The sequence below is a fragment of the Adiantum capillus-veneris genome, chromosome 5 (assembly GCF_014529385.1).
Source record: "Adiantum capillus-veneris isolate H3 chromosome 5, ASM1452938v2, whole genome shotgun sequence".
NCBI classification, from domain to species: domain Eukaryota; kingdom Viridiplantae; phylum Streptophyta; class Polypodiopsida; order Polypodiales; family Pteridaceae; genus Adiantum; species Adiantum capillus-veneris.
Window position 1 is genome coordinate 11,366,863 of NC_140935.1, and position 27,112 is coordinate 11,393,974.

The 27,112-nt window shown below is 44.8% G+C and overlaps 1 pseudogene; it reads left to right on the forward strand.

Annotated features, from left to right (window-relative positions):
- The first annotated feature begins 2,495 nt into the window (after positions 1-2,495).
- On the forward strand, positions 2,496-5,739 carry LOC147456878 (uncharacterized; annotated as a pseudogene).
- The last annotated feature ends 21,373 nt before the right edge of the window (positions 5,740-27,112 follow it).

The following is a 27,112-nucleotide window of genomic DNA, read 5'->3' on the forward strand; positions in this document are numbered from 1 at the left end:
GTCTATGAAAACCATTTTGGAGAAATTGTCACTATCATCTGAAAAGTAAGATGCTTGATAGTCACATTTTGCACAAGAAACGCCTTTTTATGACCCAATGTTGCTATCTTATAAAGTCAAGTACTTGTACCCGTGCATCTCGCACAAGCATCAATCACCTTTTTATGAAGTACTCGCAATTCAAATTTGAATGGATCGTACTTGATAGGTTTTGATATGTACTATTTAAGACTATGAAGGAGTCAGAGCCAAGCACATAGAGGTCCTTGAGGGGTCTTTGGGACCTTTATTTTCTTGATTCTAACCTCATGATGCCCTAGGCTTAAGATATAGCATTTTAAAGCCCACGGATGCATCCAAAACGTTCAAAAACCTTAGGATAGCACTTTAAAACGCTGAAATCTGACATGTCTAGCTCAAGATATAGCATTTTTAAGCCTAGGGCCTTATGAGGTCAGTACCAAACAAATAGAGGCCCTTGAGACCCCCTCAAGGGCCTCTATTCGCTTGGTACTGACCTCATGAGGCCCTAGGCTTAAAAACGCTATATCTTGAGCTAGAGACATCAGATTTCAGCGTTTTAAAGGTTTTTGGACGTTTTGGATACATTCATAGTATCCTTTTTGTATTTTGAAAACATCTCTTATGTGTTCTCTCTCATCACACATCACATCAGTCATTAAAATTCACAAACATGGAGTTTTGTGTACACTTCAGTTAGGCTCTCGAAAAGAATTTTGTACAAGCATGCATTTAAGTGATCGAGAAAACTTTTACGTATGTACTATGAGAAATATTCCAAAAACTACTTTTGTATTTTTCAGAATTATCTCTCTCTATGCTGAGTTCAGCCAAAATTACTCTCTCTCTCTCTCTCTCTCTCTCTCTCTCTTATTCACACCCACGCACACCAACACACACACCCCCCCATACCCCTTCTCTCACCCCTCACTCCCGTCAGCCATAGGGCCACCATCCCTCACTCCCGCACTCTCTATCTCTCTCTCGTGCTCTCGACAGGCCCGAAGGCGCAGTGAATAAACACACACTCTCTCTCTCTCTCTCATAATACACACACCCCCCAACTTGCCACACACACACACACACACACATCGTCCCTCTCACCCCCCCTCATGAGCTCACTCACGTCATCACCCCCCCCCCCGCCCCCCAAAAGCCTACATAGTAAGAAAATTATTTATATATATATATATATATATATATATATATATATAATTACTCTCTCTCTCTCTCTCTCTCTCTCTCTCTCTCTCTCTCTCTCTCGTTCCCACACACGTGCTCTCCCGATACACACACACACACTTACATACACACACAACCCCGTATATATATGCATGTTTACACGCACTCACATATACACACAGTCTATACCCGCATATACGCACACACAAGAAAAAATAAAAACAAAGAATTGACATCGATGCTCAAAGAATAAAGACAATCGAGTCGCACGATGGCGACACCAAATCAAGGAAAGATGCCGAAGGCATGCCCCGGCCGGCCCTGAAACTGGTGAGCACACTACACTGACGCACCAACAAGGCCCGCCATTCGCATGCATCTCATCCACTACATCATTGCAATAGTATCCGTAGTAATCATTATTTTTCCAGTTTCAAGCCAAAATCTTGTAAAAAATTCCAATTTGTAATCGTCACCTCTCTCTAGGTGATGGTCACAAAGGCCCACCTAGGTGTTTTTCATTTTAAAACTATCCTAAGACAAATCAAGGGTCAACCATCTGGGACCCAACTCCTTGGTTTGTCTCTCCTGATTAGGGTCCTAAACCTCATCAGATTACCCTAACCTAATGCATCCTGCACCTATAAAAAGGCACTGAGAGGTCACTATTGAGGGGGTCAGCACTTGGTAGCATTTTGGTGGGAGAGATTGGAAACACTTGCACCAAGGGAGAGGGGATTTTGGTGTAGCATTTTGGGAATTAGAACTAAGGGGAGGAGCCAAGTCTACACCTTGTTTTCAATGGTTTCCACACACACTCACGATAGTAGAAAATCTCCGTGCTCATGAGTCACCTCTAGAGAACGCACTATAGGCTCACTATTTCTCTCTATCTCTCTCTATCACCATGGTTGCCACCTCACCAAAGAGAAGGTTTCTGTAAATATTGCATTTAGTCAGTTTTCCCTCACACTCCAAGGGGTTTTTATCACCTGCATCTCTCTCTCTCTCTCTCTCTCTCTCTCTCTCTCTCTCTCTCTCTCTCTCTCTCTCTCTCTCGGTGGCAGAGTTTGAGTGATTTTAAATCACTATTGTTCCCATCCTAGCCTCTCAAAGGAAGGTGGTGCCCCCTGTTCATTTCATCGTGGCCAGCTCGACGTGCATTGGCTCCTTGCGTTTGACGCCATTGTGGTCCGTGTCATGCTTTGCGCTTGTCATTTGGTGCCCCCACTGAGGAGGGCTTCTCAAAAACCTCCAGTTTACAATGCTGAAGACAACGCCCATCGTCGACCATGGATGAATGGCTGCAAGAATTCTCCAACTGGAGAAGGGAGGAAGAGGAGGTTGAAGAAACACTAACTTCCTTCATTCAAATACTACTAGGAGGCTGTAGCGTCGTCAGTATGCAAGAGGTAAGCTCCCCATCTTGTATTTCTTGTGCTAACCACAAGTTAAGAGCATCAAGTGGGAGGGCTCTAAAATGCCATCCCTGTTGTTGACCAAAGCACACGATCAATGAATGCTAGTGATAGCTAGCTTTCGGAAAATCAAAGAAAAAGAAAACTCATTTCACCCCCACCCCCCCCCCCCCCCCCCCCCCCACTCTCAGTACCCCCCCACCGTAACTCATCTTTCCCTTCCCGGCCCACGGGCATCAGATAAAACTCTCGAACTCTCTCCCCCCCATTTTCTTTACATATCCTCTTCCCCCTTTTCCCCCCCCGCGATTTACCCTCCTCGGCCAGGCAGAAATTAAGAAGAAACCCCCCCCCCCCCCCCCCCCCCCCCCCCCCCTCAACCCCTTTCTCGTGCTCCCTCGGTATGAGCTGCGTGAGACCCCCCCCCCCCCCCCCTCACTCTTACACTCACCCCTCTCCCATTATCCTTTACTCTCTACCCTATCCTACCGCCTCACACCCCTCCCCCCTCTTGGGCCCGCCAGTATTCCCTCCCCCGACCCCTCCTCCCTCTTCCCCACCCGCTCGCCTCACCCTCTTTCGGCTTAACCTCCCCCCCCCCCCCCCCCCCCCCATTGACTTAGCTGTCCTTCGTCCTTAAGCCCATGCAAGACACACCACCCTCCCCCTCTCCCTCTCACCCACACAAACTCATGCCCCACCATACCCCCTCTCTCCCTCACTCTCCCTCACACACTCTCTCTAAACCTTATCCCCTCACCCCACACCTCCCCCTCTCCCTCTCACGCCTTTCGGCAGCACACCAAACTCTCTCTCTTTTCTCATCCGGATGCCGCCAGCGCAAATCTCTCTCTCTCTCTCTCGCCTTGCGGCAGCAACGCTACACACACATACTACCCACAGAAACACCCCACCACACCTTCCCCCCACCTCTCCTCTCTCTCCCATGCGCAGTCCGCAGAAGTCCCTCACTCACACACACTCTCTTGCGCACAGCAGCCCACACACCCACACACACTCGCCTTGCGGCAACAGTAGAAACACACACACACACACTCACCCACACACACACACCCCCCCACCACACACCTCCCCCCTCTGCTTCCGCCATGCGCAAACGGTCCTCCATCCGCCACAGAAAAAAAGAGAAAAAATATATAAATTTTATATATATATATATATATATATATATATATATATATACATACATTATATAATTCCCCCCCCTTTCCCGTGTTCCCACGCACGCATGCGCACATACATATACATATACACACTCACCCACAAAAATACCCGCACACATGCACACTCACATACATACATACGCACATGCATAAACGCTTACGACATCGACAAAGGAAAGAAGAAGGATCCAAAGCACGCGCCGCCAACGACAAAAAACAGAAAATGCTCCGAAGGCATGCCCCGGCCGACTCTGAAAAGAAGTACGCTCGACACCAACGCACCGGTAGCTCGCCATTCGCCGGCAACACGCAACCTCAATGCCATCTCAGTAATTTTAGGTTATTTTACCATTATCTTCAGTTGTCACCCCAAGCCATTGTAAATTTTCCCTTTTGTAAATATCCTCTCTCTAGGTGAGAGTAACAAAGGCCCACGTAGAGATTCCCATCTTTTATTAACCATCCCCAAAACAAAGCAAGGGTCAACCACACCGGGCCCACCACTTGCTTTGTCTCCCCGATTAAGATTACCATAACCACACTGGGATTACCATAATCCAAGCAGCCAACACCTATAAATTGGCACTGAGAGGTCACTATCGGGGGGGGGGGGGGGGGGGGGCAACTTATGTGGAACCAAGCATTGGGTAGAGTGTAGTGGGAGGGATTGACACCATCATCATCACGGGGAGAGGGTTTAGGGTCTTGTGTGTTGGGTTTGCCTTGGAAATTGCACCATGCGAAGGGACTCACACCCATCTCTCGACTCCAATGGTCGATGCACACACGTACGCACGCTCTTGGAAAATGAACATTTGCAGTCATTGAGTTGCCCCTGAGAACGCACCAAGTAGGTTTCACCATCTCTTTCCCCTACCTCTCTACCACCACGGCATGTCACCTTGTAAATATTGCAAAAATAATTCACCCTCACACCCCCGAGGTTGTTTTCATCAATTGCGAGTGTTCTCTCTCTCTCTCTCTCTCTCTCTCTCTCTCTCTCTCTATCTCTCTCTCTCTCTCTCTCTCTCTCTCTCTCTCTCTCTCTCTCTCTCTCTCTCTGTGTGTGTGTGTGTGTGTGTGTGTGTGTGTGTGTGTGTGTGTGTGTAGGCTTACGGTGTTCATATCATCGTGGGCTTTGCGTCCTAGCCGCTCAAGGATAGTCCAAAGCTCTCTTGGCCATGGCTCTGGAGGGACCTCCGATTCAAGGTACGATCTCGGCAAAAGGAGAAGCTCGCTTTGAAATTTCTGCATAGCTCATGTGCAGAAAATTTACAAGCTACCTCTCAAAACCTCTCCATGTCAGGATTGAAACTGGAGTCCAAGGCATGCATAAAGAGCAGTGCTCGGCAAGCAAGGTGTTTAGTTTGCCATGATGCAAGGTTTCTAACTTAGCCATGGATTGGCAATCACATGCAAGGCATCACTAGCGGCGGACGCCGATTGTTTTTGAAAGGAATCCGACCGACTCCCAGATTCCAGCAGTACCAAGTCTGGTACACATTTGGACACCAGACTCGAGAACTTATGGATCCCACGAGCGAGATCCAACACCATGCACGACAAGGTCGTGGGTTGGCATCTTGGCGAGGCTTCAAGGTGGATCTGCTAATGCTCCAGGTATTTTTGTTTATGTTTCGGCATTACTTTTTGCATTCTTTACAATCATCTGCACTTTGTTTGGTTTTTTGAATTCCGACTAGTGCAATGGTTGCCGCCCAAGAGATATGTAGAATTTATCAAGCAAGGCTTGAATGATTCTACGGTAACGCTATGGAAGTTCTCACAAGATTCCAAATTGGTGGTGCATTGGGCAAGGCCCTTGGCAGCCAGAAGTAGAGTAGTATTGAGCATGTGTTTGATAACTCTAGTATGCACTAGCATGGATGATCACGGCTATCGTTCATAGAGCCAAGCAGGTACAAGATGCATAATTTGCACGTGTTCTACTATTTTTCCATTACATTACAATTCGACACGGTCAATTGTTTGTGCATGATCGACAAGGTCGACTCTCTTTGCTATGACATCTGTCGTCGCTGATAGCACTTGTTGGAAATGAGGACATACATAATTATATGAAGCTACATTTTGCTTCAAAGGCACGTCCAAGGACCAATTTTTCAGTATCTCAAGGAGATAGGCATGGTCTATTACTAGATTTGTTGAGGGCAGCAAGTTGCTCTCCATGGCTGACTCCTTGTCACTGTTTCTACAAACTGACAAGAGGATGCTTGCCACACAATACTGGTTAATTTCACTTGAAATTGCTCGACAAGGTCGATTCTTTTTGTTATGATATCTGCAGCCACATTCGTTGACTGTCAGCACAAACATATTTCTATGACGCAAGGCTTCACATCAGGCTTCTTGCTTTGACACTCCCCATGTTTGGCATATGCTATGAGCATACAACTTGGGAAGGATATGGCAAACTGTATGCAGGATATTTCATTCCGGACACGACGGATGTATCTGACATAAGAAGACGTAGTTGTGTACACGACAACTCCCCCTCGCACAGCAAATACGGCTATCAACCATCTATGAGACATCAGATATGGCTATGAGCCATCTATCCGACAGCCACATATGGCTATGAGCCATCTGTGATCAAGTTTTCTCCTACAAAATCTCGGGACAACTCGTTACAGCAACAACCAGGTTAGCCAAGTTTAAGTTTTTCTTGTTTTTTCCATGTTTACACTTTCCTTGGCAATTACTATCATTGTGCAAAGCAAAGTGCTTTGGCAATTTTACACGAAGCAAGGCTTCTCCCTTGTGCCACGTTACTGCCCATTGACCTGGAATCACGGGCATTGGGACACAAGTTTGGGGAGCTGGTATGACCAGCAGTTTGCTCCCATTTTAGGTGTGGTGATATCCCATTATGATGTACCACTACCAATGCAGATTGTGCAAGGCACGTTTGGTTTCCGCTCTCACGCTTGAGGCCGTCATATTAGCCAAGGGCTTACGCTTTTTCATGAAAGGAATGCTAAGAAAGTGGCATGGAGTCCACCACTTCATAGATTACGCTTCCGCTATCATACTCGCAACTCTGTCCAGGAAAGACTAAGTGATGGATTGTTGAACCTGATGGTTGGTTGCTATTACCACCCAACAATACTAAAAGGAACCTCAATCTAGCACTTATTTTACAGGCAAAGTGCCAAAGCTATGTCGTACTCATATAATCACGACCCCTACAAGGTAGGTGGGTCGGAGTGAGTTTTGTGTTTTTCTGTTATCTCTCTTAATGAGACAGTCATACCGAAAACCTGTGGAATGCTTATACGATAAGCTGCAAGTCAGACATAAGATGCGTAAGAGCACACAGTTTGGGCACACACTCTAAAAACTTAAGGAAAGTTCCTCAGCCCAGCATGCTCTTCTTCTCTCTCTTTCTCTTTAAGGGAAAAATGAAAATCTTCTAAGAAGCTTTTGATACGTGCAGCCTGAGCCAAGATTCTCTACCTTTCAGCTAGCACGTGGCTAAGATGCTACTCAAATTAGTCTTCAACGGTTCAATGGAGCCTGAGTCAAGGTGCTCTAACTCTCAACTAATTTGCATAAGGGCTATGAGCCACACAGGCTAAGAGCCATTGTCAGGCCAAGGGTAAGACCCAATTATTGGCATTCTTTGGGTGATTGTTTTCCAGATCAAACAGATCTACCCAGGGAAGTATACATCGACATTAATGGCCCAGCAAGAGTCTTGTCATTCATGATGTTTACAGTGTCATTTTTGCACTACATGTTTTCAGTGCGACACTCAAGTAGAGTTTTTGATAAATCGTCCACTCACAGCAGATGATCTCTACAAGGAAGTATAGATGCAGCAATCAGTTAAGACAGCATGGCTGTTCACAAGAGCTAGGCAGCTCACTTGTGTGGATTTCTTGCTCTCTCTATAGCACTACGGAGTCTCTATGGACATATTGTTTGGGGCACAGCCCGGAGGGTGACTGCTAAATCACCCCATAGGCATTGAGGATCACAGTTTGATCTCTCCCATTTAAAGTTTCAAAGAAAGACTTCTGCAATCTACCACACGGTAGCAGACGAGTTCAACTTTTTGAGTTCATTCCAATCATTATGTACACAGTTAACTATGTTGGTTACCGTTGCCTGCTAGTTGAGCAGTTTCTACAGAGGGTCTTACCAAGGGGTTTGACTACGTAGATGTTAACCAAAGGGGTTGGATTGCGCAGGCAACACCCACGGTTTCTAGTGCAAGTTATATAAATACGCTTGAAATTTTCAAAGCCATGCCAAGGGCATGTTGGAACGGAGTATTTTGGACCGTAACGTCCACTGTACCTTATGCTGTTACGAACCTAGTTTTAGGGTTCGATTTGGCACATGTTGTCACATGGGATACAACATGGTCTAGGAACTCAAGGAGTTCAGTTTAGCCAGTGTGGAGCATGATAATGAGGGTCCCTCTCACTCTTGTCGCGGAGTGTTTGCAGTTACCTCCACACACAAGTACTAGCTCGTACTTGATGGATGTCGCTTTTCTTGATATCCTTGTTTGAGACATATTCCACATGTGGAGAATATGAGTCTCTTAGACTGACACTGGCGCCAATGTTTGCCAATGTGTCGTGACGAAGTCCCTAGGTGCTGGTCGCATCCATTGGTTCGACCATTTTAAGTGCACAGTATCAGGAGCAATTTTAGTGGCCAGAAATTGTCAGGTACTAAGGACAAACTTGTTACGATTCCAAGTGCTGTGAAACCACCTTAAACGGAGGGTCATTTTTACATATAGCTACGTATGCTATGTACATGAGAATGTCTCATGGTTGGTACCTAGGTTTGATTGGGTTGTCACATTCTATTATGGTCCAAATTTGTTGCAAAACTTTCACGTACGTACCGTGGAAAGTCTCGTCATGGAATTGCGGTTCGGATATGTTTGTGTTAAATGCATGCACACTAGGTGTTATGGGCCCTAGTGTTTACCACAAATTTATTCGGAGTGGAATGAAAATTCATGGACATTATTGTTTCTGCAATTTTTTGCACTGCCAGTGCAATCTCTCTTGCAGATTTAGAATGAGTTTACACCCTACCATACAAGGTGATGGCTGAGTATGGGTGTTCGTGATTAGCTGCCTCAAACTCCAATTCGCTTTCAACCTAGTTGGTTGTGTCCATTCCATATTGAGTATATGGCTGGATACTCAATGATTGAGTCATAGTTTGTCGTCAGTCATGGGCGACTGTCTGTACGTGGTTGGGGGAAAGCATCTCACTCTTACTGTTGCTATTCATCCCGCGTAGGATGGGCAGCTTACAAGCATTCTATTTGGTACTAAAGGATATGCAAAGTGCATACGTTAGTCAAGCACGCTAAAGGATATGCTAAGTGCATACGTTAAGCAAGAAGTGAAACAACTAGATCGGTTACCTTTCTGGTTTGGAGTTTGCTTCATATGATGAAAGGCATGTTACGGCTAGTTCTAGTCTCTGCCTTTTATTCTCAAGTTTTCAACCTTAATCATCAGTTTGGATGAGGTTGACTATTGGCAAGAAACCACCGCAAGTCAAGGACTTGGTTGCTGCTGATTAATATGTCAGCATAGTACTTTCATGGAAAGATGAGCCGAGGTTATATTGCACATTCTAGTACCTTCAGAAAGTCTGAAACCTGGGTATGCATTTAAACACCTCTTAGTTGTGATAACTCGTTTGGAATTCTCAAGTGAGTTCTAAATGGAGCCTTCACGCTCTTTTGATTATGCGTCGGTTAACCAAGACGGTTGCACAGGGACAACAATGTAGAAAATCAAGATGTTACTCTTGATTTCATTGAACCTCCCAATGAACCGGGTTCCGATTCAATGAACCGTTGGATCCATGAGGGATGGCACAGTGGAAAACATTAGTGTTCTTATGAAGATACCACCACTTGTGTTTTCGAGGACGAAAACACTTCTCCAAGGGGGGAGTAATGTCATGCCAAGGGTAGGACTAGACGGGCACGGCCCGGGAAATGTGCCGGACACACATGCAGTAAAGGGGTCTATATATGGAAGAGGGCCGGGGCCTATATATAGGATGGTTGGGAGGTAATTCGCATGTCTGTCTACCCGCTGCCCTTGTAAGCTCATCTATATCAAAGGAGGAAAAATATCGGTAAGGCCTCTCTTTCCTAAGGAATCTGCAAGTAAAGGTATAGCCTCTACTCTTAAGTGACCAAAAGGGGCCGCTCGAGCCAAAGGAAAGGAAGGGCTAGGCCAGTCCGGAAACACATGACCCCAAAGGAAAAAGAACCTGGCCACAGGAGTGCTCCAAGTTTGGGAAGCAGAGTCGTTCCTAGTTTGCCAAAAAGAAGTTCATCCGAGGTGAAGCAGTGGAAGGTCGTCTATCAATTCGCACGGCGCATGCGAGTGTTGCCATTCCATTTTGACAACCCTGAAGCAGAAGTGGTAAGAAGGTTCCCATGCCCTAGGGAGGAATGGTTCGGCTATTGCCCTTGCTGCTTTGGAGAACGGGTAGAGGGTCTTCCTCCTCTCCCCATACAGCTCATCATGAGACTGAGTGGGCTGGAGACAAGTTACAGTTAAATGGGGTGGAGTTCATGCAACGTGCCAACTATGGTAATTACTTATAGCTACTGCTAGCTAAAAGGCTAGGAGTAGTCAAATGCATTGCTATCACCCAGTACGTGCTGAGTGACGAAGGAAAAGTTGAGCCTATGAAAGGCGACGACCTCCTCTGGATGTGCCAACTCATCAACACCGGCACGGTAAGAGTATAATTAAGTGTTCCACCTTCTATGCATCATGGAAAACGGGCCAACAACTTTCCCATTTAGGTTTCTGCAACACATGCATGTGAATATTTATGTAGATAGAAAAATCTTCTACCAACAGAAGATTGTGTATCTGTTTTGTGCTACAGTGCTAGGAGAAATCCTTAGCTCCCCAAACCGGGCCCAAATCCTATTATTCTCCCCATGTTGGATTAGTACCACTCTTTCAATGTTTCCGTTTTTATCTTGTTTTAAATCTATCCGCCCAACCTATAAAAAAATGTTATGCATCGCTGAGTCATTTGTGATATTGAAAAAAAAAGAGTTTGTAATTTCCTTCTCATTAAGTTACTACCATGGCAAGTGTCTCTTTTTCCACATTCAGTGGAAAGAAGGGAGGAAGATATCACCACCAATATTTTGGATGACTTCGACATCGCTTGTGTGGTTTCCAACAAGGATGACGACGCCTCATGGCTATGATTTTTCCTCTGTTGATGAAAGTAGAGGCCAAGTCTTGGTACAATGCTTTGCCCCAAGCTACCAAGAACGCATGGATGTACTACGTGTTGCCTTTGTGAAGAGGTTTGGTGGAGGCACAACCTCAAAAACATTATGGCAATTGCTGACAGAGTTAAAGCACGGAAGTCTGCTAGAGTATGCCACTTGCAAATCTTGTGGATTTGTGAGAGCGATGGGTTGCCTCACTAGAGGAAGGTGAAGGAGCACCTAATTTCCTGAAGAAGGACCATTTCATTGCTGGCCTGTGGTCGCCGCTTAAAGAGAAAGTGAAGGGGAGATTCCCTACAACATATGAGTTGGCAGTGGAAGTAGCCCATCTTAAAGACAAGAAGTTGCACATGCAAGCAAGAGTCAATGAGTTAGAGGAATCGAGCTCAGTCCGACTAACCCCGGTGACTGCAACAGTTGCTCATAGAGCCCAACCACAAAAGGCATCAAAAGAGCAGCAAGACCTGTTGAATCGCATCACTACTCAGCTTGAAAGTTTATCCATGCATCTGGTGCAGCAAGGGCATGCACTTGTCAGAAATCCAGAGAAAGTGAGAGGAAAACGAAGGCAAAACCAAGAATACCACTGCTACAATTGTGGGGAAGACGGCCATGGCATGTATTACTTCCCACATTCGAGAAGGCAGAACTTCAATAGAGGAGGAAGACAGAATCAGATCTCCCCACCAAGGGAAAGACCACCACCACCTAGGCAACCGGGGCTGATCCCACTGGTCCAAATCCTTCGATTGCATGTACAACAACCACCACCACCACAGTCTCGCATTCCACCGCTACCTCCACCACCTACTGTAAACCAAGCGATGAGTGTTATTAGCCTGGAAGCTAAAGGGAAGGCAAAGGTAGAAGATCCGGTCCGAGAGAAGAACAAAGGAAAAGGAAAGGTAGAAGAATTGGATGCTATGGGATTGAAGCGTGCCATGCACGAAGAAGCCTCTCAAATGGAGGAGAAGATGAAAGGAAAAGGCGAATCTAGCAAACATGCATCTAAGCCTCAACGGAAGATCGACATTGTGGATTTTTCACTAGGTGAGTATGCTAAACCATATGACCTAGTTCAAGATGTGTTTATGTAGGGTCCAAAGATAACTTGGCCCCAATTACTCCATCTTGCACTAAGGATGAGGAGAAAATGGACGACGATGGTAAGTACAAGAAGATCAAGACCAAGGATAGCTGGGGCTATCTCTGGGAGGAATCTTGACGACATCCTACCAACCATGGATGCCAACATCAAGGGGCACCATATCTCAAACGTCTACATAGATGGTGGGACACAGATATGAATCATGAGTGAGAAGATGAAGCACCATCTTGGCCTAGAGGTAAGTAGGCCAGCACCCTGCCAAGCCAAAATGGCAAATAACATCAGAGTGAAATGTGTAGGCATTGTGAATGCATTCAAAGTGAAGGAAGTCAACACATAAGTGGAGGTAGACATTTTTGTTATTACACACAAAGGGGAGGGCTACCCTATCATTCTTGGAAGATCTTGGTTCATGGCTATGGAAGCTAAGCAAGACTAGAGTATCGGAATGATTCAAATGCAGGATGCTAAAGGGAAGTCCATATTCTATGACGTGAGGACTCGGAAGCAACGCAACATGATTCTGGAGGCATCGGAAGATGAGTCCACTAGTGACTATTCATCCACCTCAGGAGAAGAGACAACAACAACTGAAGAGAGCGACAGTAGTATCAAAGTAATGGGGGTCATCCTGAAAGACCAAAAAACATTGACACAATCTGAAACACCACCGGAAAACCAAGAGGTACCGTCAGGTACGCAACCCTTGGTGAATACAAGTAAGTTACATCGGGTGCTCTCTAGTGAGCTAACTAGTGAAGAGAGGAGAGAATATGTCTCTGTGCTAGGTAATTCACCAGATTGCTCATTGATGGTTATGATAATATCACAAGCATCACAGTGGTACAACACCACATAAGACTCAAGAAAGGAAGTAAGCCCGTAATGCAAAAGCTCAGAAGGCTTGGCTCAAAGAGCTCAAAGACAAAAGCTCAAAGAGATAAGAAATTTGCTACATGAAGGTTTCACTTACCCCGTCAAAGACTCAGAGTGGGTCTCTCCATTGGTAGTCACGCCAAAGAAGAATGGTAAGTGGAGAGTGTGTGTAGACTACAAACCTCTCAATGCAGCAACAAAGAGGGATCATTTTCCCTTCCTATTCCAAGATGAAATTCTCAATGAGGTAGCAGGTCATGAGTGCTACACAGTATGTGATGGATACTCACGCTACTTTCAAATTAGTATTGCAGAAGAAGACCAAAAAAAGATAACTTTCATAACACCATGGGGATGTTTTTCTTACAAAGTGATGCCTTTTGGCCTCACCAACGCTCCCGCCACATTCCAATGATATGTGACTTTTGTCTTCCAGGCATACTTTGGGACGTCAATGCGAGTCTTTGTAGATGATTTTTGCATCTATAGTTCACACTCCCTCCATTTGAGCAAGGTCTATGATGGCCTGGCTAGGCTTGGTGGCCAGCTTAATGTGGACAAGTGCCACATTGGTGAAAGCAAGGTCATTCTCCTTGGCCATGTAATTTCAGCAAAAGGGATTAAGGTTGACCCTAGCAAGATTCAAGCTTTGGTATCTTTGTCATCACTCACCACAACTAAGAAGTTGGTCTCTTTCCTTCAAAAGGTAATGTATTTAAGCAGGTTCATTCACTTGCTCTCTCAGGTGGTTCTTCCTCTAGAAAAAGTCACCCATACAGATGTCTTATCATGGAGTGAAGAAAATGAGCAGCAATTTACCAAAGTGAAACAAATGCTGGCGACACTCCCCACCATTGCACCCCCTAGATGGGACAAGACATTTTATGTGAACCCCAGTGTAGAAAGTGATACACTTGGATTTGTACTAATGCAAAAGGACCCCCAAACCTCTTTCATGCGTCCTATCTACTTCTCTAGTCGTGTCATGACTCCATCTCACCGCAGTAGAGCACATGGTGCTTGCATTAATGTTTGCCACTACAAAGTTCGGCTCTTATCTATTACCTAGACCCTTTGTAATTCTGACAATGGGACAGGTCTTTCCGTATGTAATGCAACACATGGATGTCTCATCCAGGATCTCTAAGTGGCTTGTTAGATTACAACATGCAGGTAGAAAACTCCACCAAGGCTAGTCTAGCAGGTATTCTTACTCATCGTCACTATGAGAAGAAGCTAAAGGTCAACACAGAAGGTAAAGAAGTGACACCAATGGTATAACCTAGAAAGAGCTCATTCTCTTTTTTTTTATGGAGCATACAAAAGAACAGTGGACCAGAGTGCAATTGGCATCATCATTTTTAATGAGCAAAAGGAGAAGGTATTCCCTATTGGGCAACTGTTACACTCCCACTCCAACAATGAAGCAGAGTACGTGGCTTTAATTCTTGGATTAGAACAATGTATTTTGCAAGGGATTCAACACCTAAACATGTTTGGCGATGCTATGCTTTTGATAAAGCAGATAACTGGCACTTGGATTTGTAAAAATCAGGTTTTACTTGGACAATTACGCCAAGTTAAGGATCTTTTAAGGAAGTTTGAAGCGGTGCAATTATTTCATGTCCCTAGGGTAGAAAATCAAGAGGCAGATGCTCTAGCCAAGGAAAGAATACAAGATGTTCCCATAGGAGCAATAAAATTAAAACTACCCCTCTTTCAAGGTAGCAATGCTATGCCTGATATCATCAGCTTCTTAGATATAAGAGAGTAGCCTAAAGGGTACACTAAGGGCCAGAAACAATGTCTAGTCAGGAAGGCTACAAGATACCACCTTGTAAACAACAACTTATATTGCAAAGGAAAAGACCAGATTCTCGGGGGAGTGCCAATATCCAGTGAAATCACGGAGGTAATCTCAAGCTTCCATCATGGTGTCTGCAGCGGCCATTTTGCTTTAGATATCACCTGCAGGAAGATTCTACAGGCAGGATTCTCTTGGCCTAGTATGAACAGGGATGTGCATCATTGGTGTAAAGCATGCAAGTCTTGTCAAGTATCTAGTGAACGTACACTAACCTATGAGCCATAGACTCCTATCATCTCATATGGTCCGTTTGAAAAGTGGGGAATAGATGCAATTGGTTCTCTACCAAGGGCCCAATCAGGTAAACTATACATTCTAGTTGGTGTAGAATACATGACCCGATGGGCGGTAGCAGCAGCCACCACACACATTACAGCCCAAGAGGTGGGGAAGTTCATATTTGAGCACATTTGTTGCCGTTTTGGCACACCTCTAGAAATAGTATCTGATAGAGGGCCTGTTTTTATAGGAGATCTGGTAGGAGAACTGATGAAAAAGTTAGGCAGTACACGCCGACATTCCACCCCATACTATCCACAGTGCAATGGCCTAGTGGAAAAGGTAAACGGCATGATCTGTAAAATCATCACAAAGAAGGTGAATAACCACCCAGGTGACTGGGATAAACATCTCATGGCCGCCCTTTGGGCCTATCGCACGACATTCCGAACATCACTAGGTTCCACCCCTTTCCATCTAGTATATGGACAGGAGGCCATTTTACCCATCAAGGTACAGATAGCCAGCTTGCGAGTCGTGGCTAGCCAATTACAATGCCCAATTGTCAATCTCCAAAACCACATCCTGGATCTAGAAAGGCTTCAACTAGATAGAGAGGATGCAATCAATCACTATGCAACACAAGCAGAGCGATGCTGACTCACATTCAATCAAGGGCTTAAGGAAAAGGGTCTGGAAAAAGGCATGTTAGTGTTGAGATACGACGACAGATTTCACACTAGGAAAGACAAGAGTTTTCAACCCACATGGGAAGGGCCATTCACTGTCAAAAGGAGCTACGCCAATGGCAAGTTACAAATTGATGGAAGCAGATAATAGTAGAATCCACAAGACTAGAGTCAATGGATGGAGGTTCAAGAGGTACTTTTTAAGGTTTGACCCAGAGTTCATGCTAGATATTCCAGAGGAGGGAGAACCCTCCAACTCCGCTGCTAAAGAATACAAGTAGGGCTAGAAGCATGAATGCCTCTAGCCAGAAGGGAGGGCTAATGACGGCCTGTCTTCAAAACCATGGCCACAAGAACTAACCCCAATCGGGGAGGAGCACAATACCAAAAAAAACGATAAAAATTTTGCTTTAACATTCACCACCCCCCTTCTATGCTTGGCCACGACAGGCCGTCCCTCAGTTTGGCCACACCCCTCCATTATCACCAGAGGAAAACTCCTCTCTCTCCTACTCGGCTCCGCCAACCCACCATTTCTCTCTTACCTTGCTTATGTGTCACCTAGCCCAATGGGCACATAAAACAAACTGCCACCCTCTTATTCCGCTGGCGGGCCGCCATGCTTGGACAAAAGTCTCCCTCTCTCTCTTTCATTATTCATATTAACTCCACACACTCTCTCTCTCTGTCTCTCTCTCTTACCCCTCTGGCTTGTCCATAATCCCTCTGGCGGACCACCATACCTCACCCCCCCTCTCCTCTTGTCCACACTCTGTCTCTCTCACCCCCTCTCACCTCTCCTCTCCTCTTGTTTTACTACCTCTGGCGGACCGCCATACCACCCTCCTCTCTCCTACCCTCTTGCCACCTCACCAACCCCCTATTATTCGACATACAACAGTCCGACCCTCTCTCTCACACACTCTCTCCTCTCTCTGTCTCATATAATTCCCCTTCACACTACTCCCTGGCTCCCACACTCACTCCCTCTCTCTTTCCCTAGTCTCTCTCTCTCTCCCTCCCTCGTTCCAAATCTCTCTCTCTCGCTCTCTGTCAGCCAGGCATCCTGAAGACGCATTGTATCTCTCTCTCACACACACACAAACGCACACATGCCCCATACCCCTTCTCTCACCCCTCATTCCCCCCCTTGGATCGCTTCTCCCTCACCTTCCCCATCCCGCTGACCAACCGACCCCCCTCGTTTCTGCCAGCCACGTGCAGCTTGAGCCCGTCGTCTCGGTCTCTCCCTCGTGCTCTCGACAAGCTCGAAGATGCAGCAACCAAGATTACTCTCTCTCTCTATCTCTCTCTCTCTCTCTCTCTCTCTCTCTCTCTTATTCACACCCACGCACACCAACACACGCACCCCCCCATACCCCTTCTCTCACCCCCCTCAGCCACAGGGCCGCCATCCCTCACACCCGCCCACTCTGTCTCTCCCTCGCTCTCTCGACAGGCCCGAAGGCGAAGTCAATAAACTCTCTCTCTCTCTCTCTCTCTCTCTCTCTCTCTCTCTCTCTCTCTCTCTCTCTCTCTCTCTCTCTCTCTCTCTCTCTCTCTCTCTCTCATAATACACACACACCCCCCGACCTCGCCACACACACACACACATACACTCTTCGTCTCTCTCACCCCCATCCCCCCCCCCTCATGAGCTCAATCACTCCATCCCCCCCCCCCCCCAAGCCTGCGTAGTAAGAATATATATATATATATATATATATATATATATATATATATATATATATATATATATATATATATATATATATATATATATATATATATATATATAAAATTACTCCCTCGCTCTCTCGTTTCCACACACATGCTCTCCTGATACACACACACACACACACACACACTTACACAAACACACACACAACCTCGTATATAAATATGTGTGTTTACATGCACTCACATATACACATAGTACATGCACGCATGTACGCACACACAAGAAAAAATAAAAACAAAGAATTGACATCGACGCTCAAAGAATAAACACGGTCGAGTTGCGCGATGCCGACACCAAATCAAGGAAGAGGCTAAAGGCATGCCCCGGCCGGCCTCGAAATTGGTGAGCACACTACACCAACACACCAAGAAGGCCCGCCGTTCGCATGCATCTCGTCCAGGATGCATCTTTGCAGTAATATCCATAGGTTATCATTATTTTTCCAATTTCAAGCCAAAATCTTGTAAAAAACCCTAATTGTAAATCGTCACCTCTCTCTAGGTGATGGTCACAAAGGCCCACCTAGGAGTTTTTCATTTTAAAATTATCCTAAGACGAAGCAAGGGTCAACCATATGGGACCCAAATCTTTGCTTTGTCTCTCTTGATTTGTTGGAATTAGGCTTGGAATTAGGGTTGCAGAGAAACACACACAGCTTGGAGAAGACGAAGGAAGCTCAAGGCACACAATAGAGAGTATGTTACTTAGTGTGCAATGGAAAGATAGATAGCCCTAGAGTGATGGGCGTATATACAATGCACGGGGGAAAAACCTCCTAAAGAGGGAAAAAATGCCCCGGCGGTCCTAGTGTGTTCACACACATCACTACCACATGTATATGGTAACAAATCCCCCCTGGAGTGATGTGGTGAACGAGAGCTGGCACATGAGTAAAGGGAAGTGCCATGCCCTGAGGACAGGATCAGTCCACAAAGGGGAGTAAGCCCAAAGCTTTGCGGAAAGCTTCAAGCTTCTCACGAGACAATGCCTTTGTGAAAAGATCTGCAAGGTTGTCCTGTGTTGGCACATAAGCCAAGCTGATCTCTCCTGCTGAGAGCCTCTCCCTGACATAGTGGTAATGCACCTCAATGTGCTTTGTGCGAGCATGAAAAACTGGGTTCCTTGCAATTGCCAATGCGCTCTGAATGTCAGTGTAGATAGTGTTGGCAGTGTCCTGTCCAACACCCAAGTCATCCATAAGGCGTCTGAGCCATACACACTCAACTGTAGCTGTGAAGACTGCCCTGTACTCAGCCTCACAACTCAAAGTGGCCACAGTAGGTTTCTTCTTTCTCAACCATGATATACATGAACTGCCAAGCATGAAACAAAAACCACTTGTGGACACTCGCGTGTCAAAACAACCAGCCCAATCTGAGTCCGAAAAAGCATGTAAGTCTGGCGGCAATGATCCCCCCTTGGGATAAAACAAGCCAAGATGTAAAGTGCCACTAAGGTAGCGGAAAATCCTCTTGACAGCCTGCCAATGCTTAGACCCTGGGCTATGCATAAATCTGCTGACCTGCGAGACTGCAAACTGAATATCTGGCCTCGTGTTGCATACATAAATGAGGCAGCCAACAGTAGTTTGGTAAAGAGTGACTTCAGCAGGATCGCCAGCATCATGTAGACTCAACTTCAAACCTGTTTCCATGGGAGTGGCAATAGGTTTGCAATCCTCAAGTCCAAACTTACATAGCAATGTCTCTATGTAACTTTTCTGACACAAGGCAATACCACCATCACACTGCTTAAACTGTATACCCAAGTAATGATGCAACAGCCCCAAATCTTTGATCTTGAAAGTAGCATTCAAATCAGCCTTAAATTCAGCAATATGTCTCTCATTTGGTCCAGTGATCAGCAAATCATCAACATAAAGAACCACAATGAGAAATACATCATCCTCACGCTTTACATACAATGTGCTTTCTGTTGGACTGTTACGAAAGCCTCGTTTAACCAAATGAGTGTCAGCTTTCTCATACCAAGCACGAGGAGATTGCTTCAACCCATACAAAGCCTTCTTACATTTGCACACTTTGTCCTCTTGTCCTTTTATGACAAAACCGCGAGGCTGCATTACATAAACTTCCTCAAATATGTCACCATTCAAGAAAGCAGTAACAATGTCTGATTGATGTACATCCCAACCAAAATGAGCTGCCAATGCACATAGAAAACGCACAGTAGTCATACGACAAGTGGGAGCAAAAGTCTCTTCATAATCTATGCCTTTTTGTTGTGCATAACCCTTTGCAACAAGTCGAGCCTTATGGCGATCGATCTCACCATCTGGCTTGCGTTTCAACTTGTAAACCCACTTCGTACCAATGGCCTTTTTGCCAGGAGGCAAATCACATAAAGTCCATGTGTCATTCTCTATAAGTGCATCATATTCTGATTTCATGGCAGCAATCCAATTTTCTGAATTCTGTGCTTCATCAAAAGACAGAGGCTCCTCAACATCATGTAAACTAGACACAGCCAAAGCATAACAATCTGATGCATAAGATGCATGGCGAGAGCCTGAACGAGTACGACTAGATAAAGGTGCATCCAATTTACTGTCACGCAAAGTGTGCACCAGCCACTTTGGCATACCTCTAGCCTGCTCATTTTCAGCCCTTTCCTCATCAAGTACATCATGTACATCTGCATCAGTAATAGGCTGTTCTAAAACATTTTCAGAAACCCCCATAGGCTGTACATTTGCCTCATTGGAACTTACATTCGTATTTCCACCACTGAAAAGAGGCAACAAAGTGTCATAAATGTCCTGTGAGCTTACATTACTGTCTCTAGTACATGACAGCAAGGGCTGAATAGAGTCTTCCAAAAACACTACATCCCGTGAAACCAGAATACGTTTTGTTTGCGGATGATACAACCTGTAACCTTTGTTTTCAGCACTATAACCAACAAAAATACATTTGACAACCTTATCATCCAATTTTCTGCGCTGCACTTGTGGCACCAAAGCATATGCCAAACAGCCAAAAACACGCATGTGCTCAATAGAAGGTTTTCTATCATGCCATGCTTCATATGGAGTAATAGACTGCAAAGCTTTCGTAGGACACCTGTTAAGTACATAAGTGGCACACATGATGGCCTCAAGCCAAAAAGAATGCGGCAAAGCTTGACTTTTGACCATCCATCGTGCCATTTCCGTTAGTGACCTGTTTTTCCTCTCAGCAACACCATTTTGCTGAGGTGTATAAGGCACTGTACATTGGTGTTTTATCCCATGACTAGCCAGAAATGCATTAAATTCATGAGACATATACTCCCCCCCTCAATCGGAACGGAGGGTGCCCATAGTACATTTTGAGACATTTTCAGCCATAGCCAAAAATTGTTTGAAGCACATAAAAACTTCGGACTTCGCTTTAAGCGGAAATACCCACGCATGCCTGGAGTAATCATCAATGAAAGTCACGAAGTACAGGTAATTGCCCAAGGACGGAGTTTGCATGGGCCCACAAACATCACTATGCACAAGCTGCAACCTGCATGTGGCCCTAACTGAACCATCCTTTGGAAACTTAGAACGCTGCATTTTACCCAGAATACAGCCTTCACAAATATGTTTGATAGGTGCTTCAAGAGGCGGCAAAGAAGCAACCATATCAGATTTCTGCAAACGCAGCAAACTGGCAAAATTCAGATGACCAAAACGTGCATGCCAAAGTTTTGCATCTGAAATAGCCCTTGAATCTGCAACAGCATTTGCAAAATTTTGTCCACACTTGTCATACAAAGTGAGCTTATACAGCCCACGGCACAAAAGCCCAGATGCAACAATTTTATCACCAAAATTGAGATCATGAACTGTACATTTGTCATCCACAAATTTGACTACAAGTCCAAGTCTAGCAAGTGCGGATACAGACAAGAGATTCTTCTTGATCCCAGGTACATAAAGTGCATCAACAAGTGTGAAGGAACTGCCATTAGCAGCAGTGAGCACAATCTTTCCAACTCCCTGAACTGGATAAGAGGCGTTGTTGGCACAAGTGACTGAATTCCCATGAGGGACAGACTCGAGAGAGGTAAACAATTCACGATGTGAGGTAATGTGCTTTGTAGCACCACTGTCAAAATACCACACATGTGAATCTGCAGCAACTGACAAGCATGCATCATGGACAACAGGATTGTAAGTGCACTCTGCACTAAAAGCCCATTCTGCATCAACATCAGCATCACAATCTCCTTTCACAGAAGACTCAACAATGGCTGCATTTGTAGTGGAACCAGCATTTGCAGTGGAACCACCCTCTTTCTTCTTAGCCTCTTTGGCCTTCAACTTAGGACACGACTTGATCAAGTGATCATTGGCTTTACAATAATGGAAACGCATCTTCTTTTTGCCCTTATCACCAGAATTGCCAGACGAAGTGCTGCCAGCAGAAGCATTAGGAACAGAATTTTTGCCACTCGCAGCAGAACCATAAGAAGTGGCTGCATTACTGTTACCACCCTTTCTTTGAGAAGCAATAAAGACCTGTTCAACTGCACGCTGCCTAGTCCTGTTTTTTCTAGAAAGTGACTCTTGCAACAGCAATGTGCATAATGCATCAAACTTGACAACTTCAGGATTTCCTAGGGTCATCAGTCTCCAAGTACTAGCAAAAGTCTGGTAGGAATCTGGTAAGGCATCAAGAAGAGTCTGCACAAGGGAACTGTCCGAAATGACTTCACCTGCAGAAATGAGTTGCTCATTGATATCCTTGACACTAGCAAGGAAAGTGTTCATATCATCTTCCTCATGCATAATCTTCGACTCTAGCTCTTTACGCAGCAAAGCAATTTTAGCCTCATTGCGGCTTGCATAAAGACCTGATAGAATATCCCAAGCCTGTTTTACAGATTTTGCTGAACGGATGTGAGGAATAATGGTGCGCTTCACAGACAACGCAATCAATGCATGAGCCTGCGCATCCTTAACATCCCAACGAGCTTGTTCTGCCGTAGGCAAAACAACTCTAACAGCTGCAATCCTTGCAACAAGACCTGCAACATCCTCAACATCGCCTACATCTTCAGAACCTGGACGTACATCAATGCCCTGCACAATGTTCCAGACACCTTTTGACACAAGAACATGTTGCATCATATAAGCCCACATAGGGTAGTTGTCCCCATCCAACCTGTCCTCAGCAGCAAACATCTTGAACACATCTGTGTTGTTGTTGTCAGCCATGGTAAATGCTGCACCTGATGTGAAAACTGCCTGAAAATAGGAGAAATGGAGCGGGAAAAACTTGTGCTATATAGCACAAACCGTAGAAGACTATAAGGCACCTGTTATGCAGAAAACGGCACTGACAAAAAATATGCACAAAATGACAAAATAGCCTGTGCAGTACTGCCCGTAGTGGAAACGGAGGCCGAAATGAGCCCAAATCAAAATTCTGAGCAGACCTAGCTCTTCGAGCTTCCCCAAAATATTTGTCGACTTGCGAACGCTCACCAAAGTTCACTGAAATCGGAGAAAGTGAGCAGGCGTGTGCTGGAGCAGCTGGCGACTAAGCCCGGGAGGACGTGACCTGCTCTGATACCAATTGTTGGAATTAGGGTTGCAGAGAAACACACACAGCTTGGAGAAGACGAAGGAATCTCAAGGCACACAATAGAGAGTATGTTACTTAGTGTGCAATGGAAAGATAGATAGCCCTAGAGTGATGGGCGTATATACAATGCACGGGCGAAAAAACCTCCTAAAGAGGGAAAAAATGCCCCGGCGGTCCTAGTGTGTTCACACACATCACTACCACATGTATATGGTAACATGATTAGGGCCCTAAACCAGATCAGATTACCCTAACCTAATGCAGCCTGCACCTATAAAAAGGCACTGAGAGGTCACTATCGGGGGGGGGTCAGCACTTGGTAGCATTTTGGTGGGAGAGATTGGCAACATTTGCACCAAGGGAGAGGTAATTTTGGTGTAGCATTTTGGGAATTAGCACTATGGGGAGGAGCCACGTCTACACCTTGATTTCAAGGGTTACCACACACACTCACGATAGTAGAAATCTCCGTGCTCATGAGTCACCTCTAGAGAACGCACTATAGGCTCACTATTTCTCTCTATCTCTCTCTATCACCATGGTTGCCACCTTGCCAAAGAGAAGGGTTTTGTAAATATTGCATTTAGTCAGTTGTCCCTCACACCTCGAGGGGTATTCATCACCTGTGTGTGTGTGTGTGTGTGTGTGTGTGTGTGTGTGTGTGTGTGTGTGTGTGTGTGTGTGTGTGTGTGTGTGTGTGTGTGCATGCAGAGTTTGTGTGATTTTAAATCATCGTTGTCCACGTCCTAGCCGCTCAAAGCTAGGTGGTGCCCCCTGTTCATTTCACCGTGGCCAGCTTGGCATGCATCGGCTCATGGCGTTTGAGGCCGTCGGGGTCCGTGTCGTGCTTTGTGCTAGTCAATACTAAGCACATGTGCGTAAATTATCATGGATTAAACTCCATAAGCATCAAGAACAAGTATCCTCTTCCTCGAGTGGATGAGTTGTTTGATCAACTCCATGGGGCTAGCAAAGATAGATCTTCATTCAGGATACCACCCGGTGCGTATACTTTTGAAAGATACCTCTAAAATTGCCTTTAGAACACGGTTCGGGCATTTTGATTTTTTGGTTATGCCTTTTGGTTTAACAAATGATTTAGCTACATTTATGACACTCATGGATAGGGTCTTACGTCCCTATCTTGGAAAATTTTTTGTGGTTTTCCTTGATGACATTCTCATTCACAGTAAGACTGAAGATGAACACATAGAACACTTACGATTAGTGTTTGAACAACTAGGAGCTCACGCTCTATATGCTAAGCAAAGAAAGTGTGATTTTTTTAAAAGAGAGATACATTACCTCGGTCATGTGATCTCTTTTTTTGGCATCAAAATGGACATTGACAAGGTCGCTGCCATTATTTGATGGCCACATCCCAACATGGTTGAGGAGCTTCAAATCTTCTTAGGCATGGCTGGATTTTATCAACAATATATCTGTGATTATTCCAAAATTTTTGTTCCTATGACGGATCAGCTTAAAGCAAAAGGTAAGACCTTTTCTTGGGAAGACACACAACAATGAAATTTTGAACAAGTCAAGGTAGTTGTATACACTACTCCCATTTGACCCACTTAAATCATTTGTGGTAGAGACTGATGCTAGTGATAAAGAAATTGGTGTGGTACTTCTCCAGAGGGAAGACCTATAGCTTTTGAAAGTGAAAAATTGGATAGAGCTCAACATAATTATTATGTCTATTAGAGAGAGCTCTATACCCTAATTCATGCTTTACGGACACTATTTATAGGGTGCCGAGTTTGAAATAGTTTTTGACCATGATAGTATTAAATGGTTTACTACTCAAATGAACTTGAAGGGTCGTAAAGTTAGATAGGCAGAGATCCTTCAAGATTATGATTGTAAGCTACGATATCGCAAGGGACAATATAATGTAGTAGTAGATGCACTAAATTGGATGCCTCAGATTAATTTACATGCTTTCATAAAAATAAAGAGTGAATTTTTGGATTCATTATGTGGAAAGTGTACACAAGATCAATCATATGCTAAAGTGTGGAGTGCAGTTTTAAGAAGGGGTCCCTCACACTCACATGTCTGTGCACAGCCAGATCAACATGTCTCTACACGTGCATATAAAAACTCCAACACATAGAGCTCCACCCCTACCATCAAGAAGAGCTTAAGCAATGGATTTTTTTTTTCCATTGATGATGGTTACTTACTCTAGAAGGGTAGAGTATGTGTGCTAAAGGACTTAAACACTAGGCGCCAAATATTATTTGAGTGTCATGATAGTCCAAGTGTTGGTCATCCAGGTATTCGTAAGATGTATGCCTTGGTTCGACGGTAATTTTATTGGCCATGCCTACATCATGATGTTCAAGAGTATGTACTAAACTGCCAACAACACCAAGTTAATAAGGCAGAGCGCCTTAAGGTAGGTGGCCTTTTACATTCTTTAAGAGATTCTGCAAGTTAAGTGGGGGCAAGGTAAATGGGAGAGGATCTCTATGGATTTTATAGTAGGACTGCCTGCTATAAATCGTGGCCATGATGCCATATGGATAATTGTAGACCGTGTAACAAAGATGGATCGATTCATTCCCACTAAGACTACAATTAAGACGTCGGAGTTAGCATGGCTATTGTAGAGAATATATATAGACTCTACGATCTTCCAGCTAGTATCATAAGTGATAGAGATTGAAAGTTTGATAATCACTTCTGCAGAGTTATGTTTCAAAACACTTAATCTTAGTACGGTTAATCATCCAAAAATAGATGGTCAAACCGAAAGAGAATCAAGTGCTGGAGGATATGTTGAGATGTCGAGCTCTACACCTTGAGCTGGCATCCACTACGGGTCTTGGCCGCTTACTGCATTTACTCACTGGCGCGTTAGGTGACCGACACGGAGGATCTCTGCCAGTGATTCTACAGCTGGACTACACTTATAGTGCCAGCCTAGTACGCTTCTAGCGAGTTCACACTTAGTGACCGCATGTACATATGTGCTACTTTTCAGCTTTAGCACTTAGTCATTTTGTACTCTCTTTTCTGTGAAGAAGAAGAAGAAGCTTTCCATCTCTATGTGCTTTGTGCTTGCCTTGTGTAGCTCTCTTGCATCCTCATTCTTTACATGGTATCAGAGCCTGGTGCAGGCAAGAGAGGCTAAGAGAGCAAGAGCATCACAATCCCTTTGTCTGAACAGGTCTCCAAAGTGCAGTATACAGAGATTTACTGTACAAGTACAGTGGTTGTGAAACGCTTGATTGTGGACACTCGTTGAGTGTAGAAAGCGTTACAGGAACCACGATAGCAGGTTCAGCAGATTTGTAGGTTTTTGCAGATTGTAGCTATTTTGTCTTAGTGCTTCAAGATGTCTGACGGTTTCAGTCAGATTGTTACTGAGAAGCTTGAGAAAAATAACTACCCTGCATGGAAGTTCAGAATAACAAGTTTCCTAAAAGGAAAAGGTTATTGGGACTATGTAGAAGGAGACAATGAAAAGGAACCAGAGATTCCCGAGGCAAATGCTACAGCAGAACAAAGGAAAGCTTTGAGGGACTGGCAACAAGGCCAGAGAAAAGTGATGTATTGGCTGTCTATGAGCATCACAGATGGCATGATGGGCTATCTACAGGATGCTGAAACCCCCGCCATTGCATGGAGAAACTTAGGCAGAGTGTTCGAGGTGAACACCAAGGCTAGGAAGCTTCAACTAAAGTCGGAGCTAAATCAGGTTAAGAGGAACAACCTCTCAATCAATGATTATGCCTTGAAGATCAAGAGTATCATTGAGGCTCTTGGATCTATTAAAGTGTCAGTGGAAGACGATGACATTGTCCGTGCATGCTTGGATGGTCTAGGAGATGAGTATGTACATTTTAGGTCTTCCATGAATACAAGAGACGACATCCCCGTGTTCCAAGATTTGATTTCTATGCTTATTCTTGAGGAGAAGAACCTTGACACATCTTCT